Source organism: Hyperolius riggenbachi, chromosome 1 (assembly GCF_040937935.1).
Source record: "Hyperolius riggenbachi isolate aHypRig1 chromosome 1, aHypRig1.pri, whole genome shotgun sequence".
Classification (NCBI taxonomy): Eukaryota; Metazoa; Chordata; class Amphibia; order Anura; family Hyperoliidae; genus Hyperolius; species Hyperolius riggenbachi.
In genome coordinates this window covers 225,450,953-225,461,339 of record NC_090646.1, presented here as the reverse complement: position 1 = coordinate 225,461,339, position 10,387 = coordinate 225,450,953, and positions in this window count along the sequence as shown.

The window sequence follows — 10,387 nt, the reverse complement described above, 5'->3', positions numbered from 1 at the left end:
TAATGTCACTTACGCGATTGATCTCCCAGGCAGTATGAAAGGTGTGAAATCATTCCATGTGTCTCTATTGAAGCCAGCAGTGCACGTGGATTCCTCTCCCCCCCCCTGTGTTGGTTGACGACCAACCAGAATATGAGAATTGAAAAGTTTCTGGACTCTCGCTTAGTGCAGAATTCCGAACAGTATCTGGTCCACTGGAAAGGATATGGTGTGGAGGAAAGAACTTGGGTGCCAGATTGTCGCATGCATGCGGAGGAATTAAAGAAAGAATTTCATGACTCACATCCTGGGAAGCCTGGTGGGAAGTGTCCGGAGTCCACTCCTCAGCAGGGGGGGTACTGTAATGGATTGCGGAGACACCGCCGCGCGGTCTGGCAGCGGGCCGGCTGTCTCCGCATTCAGACCGGCGGTTTCCACACAGCAGCATGCGTCTGATTTGTCTGAGCCTAGTAGTGCACACAGATGGAGAGCTACGCGCGCGCGCGCTAGGAGGCAGGACATTTATGCCAGTAGGAGAGGGATCAGCTGATCAGGACGATCAGCTGAACCCAGCGCAGTGGGGGATTGGCTGAGTGGTGCTGGGCGGCGCTGAGGAGCGCTGCACTATATATACATCTTGCCTGTCAGTTGCTGGTTGTCTGCCGTTGCGAAAACTTAGGTGTGAGCACTCAGACCAGTCAGATCCCACAGTGTGTTAGAACCAGGAGGACCTGGGAATTCACACTTAGCCAGATTGCTGTGTTTTACTTTAGACCAGTTCCAGGGTGTTGTGACCAAGGACCTCACACCCAAGCTTAGGGATAGTGTGTCATTGCTGTGTTATACTTTAGACCAGTTCCAGGGTGTTGTGACCAAAGACCTCACACCCAAGCTTAGGGATACTGTGTCATTACTGTGTTATACTCTAGACTAGTTCCCGGGTGTCGAGACCAAGGACCTCACGCCCCAGGCTAGGACTTCGTGATAATTATATGTTATGACTATTTGCTCTGTCGACCTTTCTCTTGCTTTCTGATTCGGTACCTCTGCATATCTGCCTACTTGTTGCCAGACCCTGCCTGTACCCGGTTACTGAATCAGTCTTCTGTCTCTGTACCTCATCTGCTCGTGTGTTGCCGACCTGGCCTGCCCGACCTCCCAGGCTGTCACTCTCCCTGAGTGCTCAGTCTATCTGTACTAGCAGTGACACCATTCTACCAGGGGTCAGCTGCAACCAGGACTCCCGCTCCTCAGAGAGTCCGGCCTGTAAGCAGCCAGTGGCCTCTTCCTTTGGAGTCCCCTGGCTGCAGTACAGTCTACCATCTGATTATTATTATCCCTGGTTTCCAGGTCCTCAATATCAAGGAGATAGTTTCTGCACTGCCCAGGGCCACCTGCCCCTCAGGTGGTTCTTGGCCGAGCTGCTTATATCTCCCGCTTCTCGGGAGATAGCCTACAGTTCATCAAACACTTTTACTTATTAGGTGTCCAGAGGTTAGGCATACTTGTATTATTGGTGATTCTGCAGATCATCCATAATCAAGTATACATCTGTATTATTGATGATTCTGCAGATCATCAATAATCAGATTCTCTCTGTGTGCTGACACCAATCGTTACAGCCTAACACTAACCTTTCCACCTACCTACGCCTAACTCTAAACCTTCCTCCTACCTAAACCTAACACTAATCTTTCCTTCTATGCCTAACACTAACCCTTCCTCCCACCTATGCCTAACACTCTCCCTTCCTCTTACCTACACCTAACACTAACCCTTCCTCCTACTTACGCCTAACACTAACCCTTCCTCCTACTTACGCCTAACACTAACCCTTCCTCCTACCTACACCTAACACTAACCTGTCCTCTTACCTATGCCTAACACTAACCCTTTGTCCTATCTAAGCCTATCACTTATCTTACCTCATACCTACGCCTAACACTACAGTGTTTACATACTACATCCACTACAGCATATAACTTATTCCTGCCGATCTCCGGAGTTCACCCCCCTTTTCTGTTATTGGGAGTTTGGCTACGAAGTACCGCTGCCACTTTATTTGTCGCTATATGGAGTTTGGCAACTCCGGCATTGAAATTATGCGCTAGGCACCCCTAGAGCTGCAATTAACACTGCAGTATATGGGGTGCCCAATTACCAGCCTGGCACCCAAATTCTATGCTTCAGAGTTAGAAAGCAGGTTGCAGAAACTTCTAACTTTTAAATGACAAAAAAGGTTTAAGAATAGTTTTACTCTGGGGAGCTGTATTACGTTGCATTACAACATACAGTACATGGGATACAACTGAAAACAACATTTGTGGTGGCATATTATGTAACACAGGCAAAGAAGCACCTGACCAGTGTGCACCTTCATTGTATAGCATTGTGTGCATCAGCATGTGTGATTCTAGCAACAAGGACACTGGCATGTTCTGCACTGTAACAACAGAATCAGTTGAATTGCAGCACAAATGATGAGGTGTGAACTGTTCATAGACTTTGAATTGCAGTGCCTTACAGTGTGCTAAATAGTGTGCATTACAATGCAACACATGTCAATGTGACAGCACCCTAAAGGCATACATTACAAAAGCAATCCAACAACATTACATACATTTCTTCTTTAAGGTTAAGTTCACAGTGGTCAGTTGCAACGCAGGCGTTATAATGTGTGTGAACTGCAATGGAGACTGTACATAGACATAGGCCTTGTTCACATTATAAATCGCCAGCGTCATCGCAAGCGCTGAGTTATTTATTGAGTGATTTTTGAAAGCGCTTTTCTAAGCGGATTTTAAAAATCGCCAGTGCTTAAAAGTAAGTGAAAACGCTTATAATGTGAACAAGACCTTAAAGTGTACCTGAGAAAAAACAGTCTCAGGTACAATACTTACCTGGGGCTTCTATAAGCCCCCTTAAGGCCGCTTGGTCCCTTGGCTTCTTCCTGGGTGGCTCCTGTCTCCCGCTGGATGGCCTGACAGCCTGGCTAAGTCACACTTCGTTGCGCATGTGCAGTCTGGCCGTGCGCTCCCATCACATTCCCATTGCCGGCCGGGTGCGTACTGCACCTGTGCAATAGTTACTGAGCACGCGGAATGCTCCGGGCAATGGGAGTGTGATTGGAATACACGCATGCGCGGGTTGCGCATGCACGACAAAGGGACCGAGGGGTCCGAGCAGCCTAAAGCGGGTTTAAGGAAGCCCCAACAAAGGGACCGAGCAGCCTTAAAGATGTTTAAGGAAGCCCCAGGTAAGTGTGGAATCTGAGTCTTCTTTCGTCTCAGGTTCCCTTTAATACAAAGCCTGCATGCAGTGAGTTAGAATACTGCAATGTGATCAGTTACAATGCAGTACTGTGAACAGGCCCATAGAATTGTATGGGCAGTGAGCTGACATGCAGAATTATTCTGCAACACAACTGAGCACTGTGAACCAGCCCTCAGGCCACTGGCGTAACAATAGGGCATGCAGCCCCTGTCAGCTCACCATTTTGGGGGGCTGGAGGGGTTGCAGCATGAGGGAAAGCCATGCTGCATTCTGCGGGGAGGGGGGGCGCTCAGTATTTCTGCAGGGGGGCCTGGTAGGACCTTGTTGCGCCCCTGCCTCAGGCCTAGTTCACAGTGCTCAGTTGCGTTGCAGAATAATTCTGCATGTCAGCTCACTGCCCATACAGTTCTATGGGGCTGTTCACAGTACTGTAGAATCACGGCGGGCAGCGGCAGATACATACCTTCCGTGCGCTCCAGCGTGGATGTTCCTCTCTCTAGCCTCTGACGCGACTTCCTGTTTATACAGGAAGTCGCGTCAGACACTAGAGGGGGCGAAAAATCCACGCTGTAGCGCACGGAAGGTATGCATTTGCCGCTGCCCGCCACCTGCATACACAAACTATTCAACGCTGGAGGGCAGTGCAGAGGGGAGAGTCCAAGGTGAGGGAGGGAGGGGGGGGGGCCATCCCTCCTCCCCACCGAAGTGCAGCATGGCTTTCCCCCCAACCCCCCAAAACGCCCCCAAGCGGGCCCGGGGGGGTGCTCAGTATTTGTGCATGGGGGCCCGGTGGGACGTTTTTACGCCCCTGCCTCAGGCCTAGTTCACAGTGCTCAGTTGCGTTGCAGAATAATTCTGCATGTCAGCTCACTGCCCATACAGTTCTATGGGGATGTTCACAGTACTGTAGAATCATGTTATAGTAAACTCTGATACAATAAACCTCTGAATACAGTAAACCCAGTCCTCAAGTCCCAGCAAATGTGTCTGTATAAATATAAAAATACTAATGGAAAGAGGAGCGCTCCATAGTGTGTTACCATAAAAAATGCTTTAATACGCAAGGAATAAAATTGTACTTACAAGATGTACAAAAGATATACGCATGTAAGCGGGCAGGTCATCCGCTAACTCCTCTGCTGCAGACAGATCGTAAGTGGTAACACACTATGGAGCGCTCCTCTTTCCATTAGTATTCTGCATCACCCAAATCTAAGGAGCTGAGCCGTGTATCTACCACCTGCATCACAAGGGAGTCTGTGCCCTGGAACTCTGACTGACAGCGCAAAAGTACACAAGCCTTCGTTTAAATATAAAAATGTATGACCAATTCTGATATACTACATTTCTCATATAGTAAACTACTTTTCCTGGTACTTTGGAGTTTACTGTACTGAGCATTATAGTGCATTGTAACTGATCGTGTTCTTCTAACTTTGGTGCAAGCAGGCTTTGTATTAAAGTCTATGGCCAGTCTCCATTGCAGTTAACACTCATTATACCACGTGCGTTATGCTATTGACCACTGTGAACCTAGCCAGTCATTAAATGGAATTTAATTTAAAAATTCTAACCAGTTTAGCTTCAGTTTACCTGTCTGGCCAGATAATCTCAGCTGCAAAATCCAGTCCAATACATTTGATTTAGGCTGGGTTCACAGAGGTCAGCTGTGTATGCATGCATTATAATGTATTTTAACAAGTGTGAACTGCAATTGAGACTGGACATAGAGTTTATTACAAAGCCTGCAGGCAGGGGGCTAGAAAAAAGTGATCAGTATCAACAGTCATGTGAATAGGCTCATAGAATTGTATTTATAAAAAAAAGGTTGATTTTGGCATAGATAGGTCACACAAACTTATGCTGGGAATACACGGGTCGATCCGGCAGCCGATTAGCCGCCGGATCGACCCCAGCCGCGTCCCCGCTCGTCCGCACGTGGATCGATTACCGCTCATCCCCGCCAGCACTTCCTTATCAGCGCTCAATTCCCTGCCATTGTCCGCCGGCGGGGATCGAGCGGGCGCGGGTCGAGCGGCTTGATCAGGCCAGCTGAATATTATCAGCTGGCTGGATCAGCTGGTCGATACACGGCACAGAAATGTACCGTGTATCCCCGGCATTAGGGCCCATTCACACTAGAAGTGCTTTTATGAGCTCTTTGTGATTGATTAGCAATTTTTAAAATCGCTCCCATTCACTTTCATTAAAATCGCAGTAAAAATTGTGAAAAATCACTACGATCTCTCAATTTTAATGAAAGTGAATGGGAGCGATTTTAAAAAACACTAATCAATTGCAAAACGCTCAGAAAAGCGCTTCTAGTGTGAATGGGCCCTTATAGGCCTTGTTCACATTGCGTTCAGCTCGTGTGTCCATCCACGTTGGGCTGTTTTGGAGGCATCTTTTTTTCCGATTCCCGGCGCTTGGGTGGGTGATTTGTTTTTTTGTGCTTAGCAGTTTTCTAAGCGTTTTTTTTCCAAAGTGGTTTTGTAATTCACTCCCTGACGCAAGTCAGGAAGTGAACTCTTTGACATGGAAAAGAATAAATACAATGTATTTATTCTTAAAAACGCAAACGCAATCGCTACACAAAGCTATTTTGTGAGTGTTTTGCCTTTCACCTATACTTTCCATTGAGGCGGAATTGCCTAAAAAATGGTACATGCTCCTCTTTGCTAGCCGCACAGCGCAAAGCACATGACCCGCGCTGATATGAACTTTCTCATAGACATTCATCGTCCACGCGGTCGGGGCAATTTTTAAAGACCGCACGCGGGCGGAAAAAAAGCCGAAAACGCCTGCAGTGTGAACAACCCCTCATTGATACTAAATTCAGACACACTATATCTTATACTTGATGAAAATGGGACATAACAACATAGATTCACTCATTTAAAAAGGAATGAAAGCGGAAAATATAGCCCTAAAGACAGCTGTCTGATAATCATTGGGTGACAAAAATAGAATTGTAAAGCAGTGAGTTGAAATGCAGAATTATTCTGCAACTCAACTGAGCATTGTGAACAGGGCCTGCGGCAAGGTTCACAGCGGTCAGTTGCATAACATACGCATTATAATGAGTGTGAACTGCAATGGAGACTGTACATAGCCTTTATACAAAGCCTGCATGCAGTGAGTTAGATTAACGTGATCCATTACAACGCAGTACTGTGAACAGCCCCATAGAACTGTATGGGCAGTGAGTTGACATGGAGAATTGTTCTGCAACGCAACTGATCGCTGTGAACAGGGCCTGAAGAGATAAGGTTGGAAAACACTGTACAATCAGGCTTGCATGGTGTTTGGCAAGTGTAAGGGCCGGTTTCCACTGAGATGGTGTGTGTCTTGCAGGATGCACTCTGGCACTTGCAGTGATGGAAGTACGCATCCGAATCGCATAGCCATGCCATGCACGGCTGTATGGATTCAAGTGTGTGCTGATGGAAACTGCAGCATGCTGTGTAGTACTGCACCAGCATGCAATCTGGATGGCAAGCCATTGCCCAAATAGGCAGCATTTGCCGGTGCGACTTGCCTGCAGGTCAAATGCTGCAGATTCGGCCCTATTGGAAATGGGCTCGAGAGGTACACACTATTCAATATTATAGAATAGTATATACCTCTTAGACATTAGATTTAATACAATTTAGAATCTAATGAAAATCTATTAAACAATGGCCTTTTTTATTAACATTACAATCACTATGTCAATCAAATATTAATGGGACAATTTTTTTTTACTTTATTGAAGCCTGAGTGAACGTAGGAAAAGGGGGATGGGGAGAGTTATCGAGGGGGAGGGGCTACATTGTCCAATGTAGCTGAACTCCATGTGCTAGTGCTCCCACCAGAAAGCCAAAAACCACAGCCACACAATTTACCATGCTAGCTGTATAGCTGCTCAAATCACCTAGCTGGAGTTCGGCTACAGTGGCACCCAAATTACTCACCTCCCAGCACCATTGCAGCTAACTGCATTGAAGCCTATGGCAGCACCCAGATTACTAGGCATGACATGTGCCCATTTTACCTGTTCTGGATACATTTCCCCCCTCTGTAAAGTGCAGTACTATTTTCTGAAATGGAGACGTGTGAATAACTTCTGAAAGAACTTTCTAGGCATACCTAGAAAATCGCTACCCATATGCCTGAAATGGCTTTAAAAAACATTTCAAAAAACGCCCAGCGTTTGCGTTAGCACTTTTACGTGGGCACCAGTCCTCTCTTATAAACTTTGTACTCGTCATGTAAGTCGTCATCCCCAGTGAGCTAGTAGAACAGTGTTCAACGTGGGCAGGCAGAACTCCAATAGACCATTATTAATAGAACTTCCTTTATCAGGATCGGGTTTGCGTCCGCGATCTGGCAGGCAAAATCTCCTGATTTACCGTGATTTGCGCTTGTGATTCCCATTCAATAGAACGAGAAACACAGTGCAATCATCACCAAAGCACATTTGCAATTGACCGCATCCGCTTTGCTGAATGCTGGTGATCAGCAAAATGCTGCAAAAGCGCTAAGTGTGAACCAACCCTAACTTGTGGGTGAATGCTCTCTGAATGGGGCATGCTGATGGGACGTTCCTCAGAGTCACCTCTGACTGTGTTACATTCAATGAAGGTTTTTCTCCATTCATTTATTTATATGATCACCTTCCGATAGGCTTCAAGGTCTCCCTAAGTTAGCTCATGATTTGGTAATCAATACGAAAGTAGCAAACAGCCCACAGGAAGGTGAATCTGCAGCACTGAAGAGGACCCTCCCAGACAGAAGTTTAGTTTAGCTAAGCACATATAACAGCAATTCCAGGTCTAATATAATAGCATTTTTTAATGTCCCCCCCCCCCCCCCCATATGCTCTATTTACTATATTTTATAGGTGGGGTTAGAAAAAACATTGTGAAACTGTTCAAACACTTTAACAGGATGTCTGGCTAAGCATACAAAGCCCTAAGAAGGTTACAGGGATCTTATTTCTGTATCAGTCTGATTTCTGCAATGAAGGATAGAATGTGACAATGTCATTTAGGCAGCAGCAGTGAACAATTTCCAAAAAGGTTTCTGTGTTTGTTATTTATACATTGTTAGTAAAAAATAACCCAGTAATGGAAATAAAGGTAAGAAAAACTATTTGTGTACTATTTTCATATTTTTTAGGATTTAGTAAAAAAGAGGTAAGAATGTCTGCTTCCTGAATAAGGATCCATTAGTCACTTCACACACCAAGGAAGCCAAATGACAAGAAAGTACAGCAGCAACAAAGATCAGCCATCTAGTATTGGATCACAAGTCATTACACACAGGATAGACAGTGCATCTGCAGTATATTTGCCTGCATGTGCGCACTGCACCGTCAAGGTGAGATGTAACCTTTGTGCTAAAGTGGGGTGTAGATAAATTTCACTACAATGGATTCTAAATAGTGGGAAAAGAGCCATGAATTATGGAGGTTAATTTACCCTACAGTCAGGGTCAGATTTATACTGTTATTGCCTCTAGGCCAACTTTCTTGTTGCTTCCCTTCCATGTGCAGCAGAGTCCCCAAATTCCACGTGCAGCCCCCTCATCTATGTGTAACATCCATGCTCAGTAGCCCCTCTCCTTCATGCACAGCTCTCCTCTGCTGTGTGTTGTTCCCAGTTTGCAGCCTCTCTTTTCAATTTGCAGCCTCTCTTTTCAATTTACAGCCTCCTCTTCCATATCCAGGTGCCCCTTGTCCATGTCCAGCTCCCCCCTTGGGCCGCACTTGCCCAAGGCCTGGGCCATTGTTACCTTCCCAGAAATCTGGCCCTGCCTACAGTGACCTAATCAGATACCAAAATTTAGCCATCTAGACGAAAGCTAAGTTCTCACTGAATCTGTTGTGACTTGCACACGGTGCCTCCCAACAGATTTTAAAAAATAGCCTCTTCAGTGTGTGTAGTAGCAATGCATGGTACCACACTGTCATTCATTTGATACACCGGTGTAACGTGCCTGGTGTCCAGTAGTGCACAGCATGGCTCATATACTTACAATACACCACTAGGCAGTGCAAACATGTGAGTGCTGTCATTGTGGGAACATTACATTGCGCTGCTGTGCAGTTATAACTTGCGCTATAATTCACCACTGTATGCATAGGTCATTCTAAGTAGCAGAATAATTCAAATTTCAGGTTCTACAGGAATAAAACTTGGCCAGTTATTCATTGCACAGATGCTGCCATAAACATTGCAGGGTGATGTCATCTTCTATTTGCTAAAACAGTGCAAACATACTCTGAGTGAGTGCGTGGAAAATAAGTAATCAAAAAGGTAAAGTCCATTGAGCCTAGCTTTCCCATAGACATGAAACTCAAACCAAAAGTCTATGAGAAACAATCCACAATGAATTCTTTGAAACATCAGTTGTTTGTCATCTGCCCATATCATAGAAAAGATTCCAATAGTCAGCCAGATGGGTCAGCAGAGATGGTGAATATGAAGCTAATAATTCTGACTTGCAGGCAAGTTCAAAGGGCAGCCGAAGCAAGAGGGATATGGAGGCTGCCATATTTATTTCCTTTTAACAGCTTGCCGACCGCGCCACGCCAACGGGCGTGGCTGCGGCAGCAACCCCAGGACCAGCTAACGCCGATTGGCGTAAAGTCCTGGGGCAGCAGTTTGCAGGAGATCGCGCGTAAGGTGTACATGCATCTCCTGCTTGGTGGGTGGAGCTCGGAAGACTGTTACACGGCGAAACCGCTGTGTATTTACATGTACAGCGCTGCGATCAGCAGCAGCGCTGTACTGGGGACAGCCGTGTCACCCGGCTGTCCCTCTGGGGGACAAGAGAGCGATCGGCTCTCATAGGCAGAAGCCTATAACAGCCGATCGCCATAATTGGCTGGCTGGCTGGAGGGAGGGATAGATTTTAAAGAAAAGGGATCACTTGTGTGCAGAGTTGCACGGCCCTGCAGCTTGGCCTTAAAGCTGCAGCAGCCAATTAAACTGAAATTGGCCTGGTCACTAGGGGGGGTTTAACACCATGGTCCTCAAGAGGTCAAGAGGTTAAGCAATACCAGTTGCCTGGCTATCCTGCTAATCCTCTACCTCTAATACTTGTAGCCATAAACCCTGAACAAGCATGCAGCAGACCAGGTGTTTCTGAC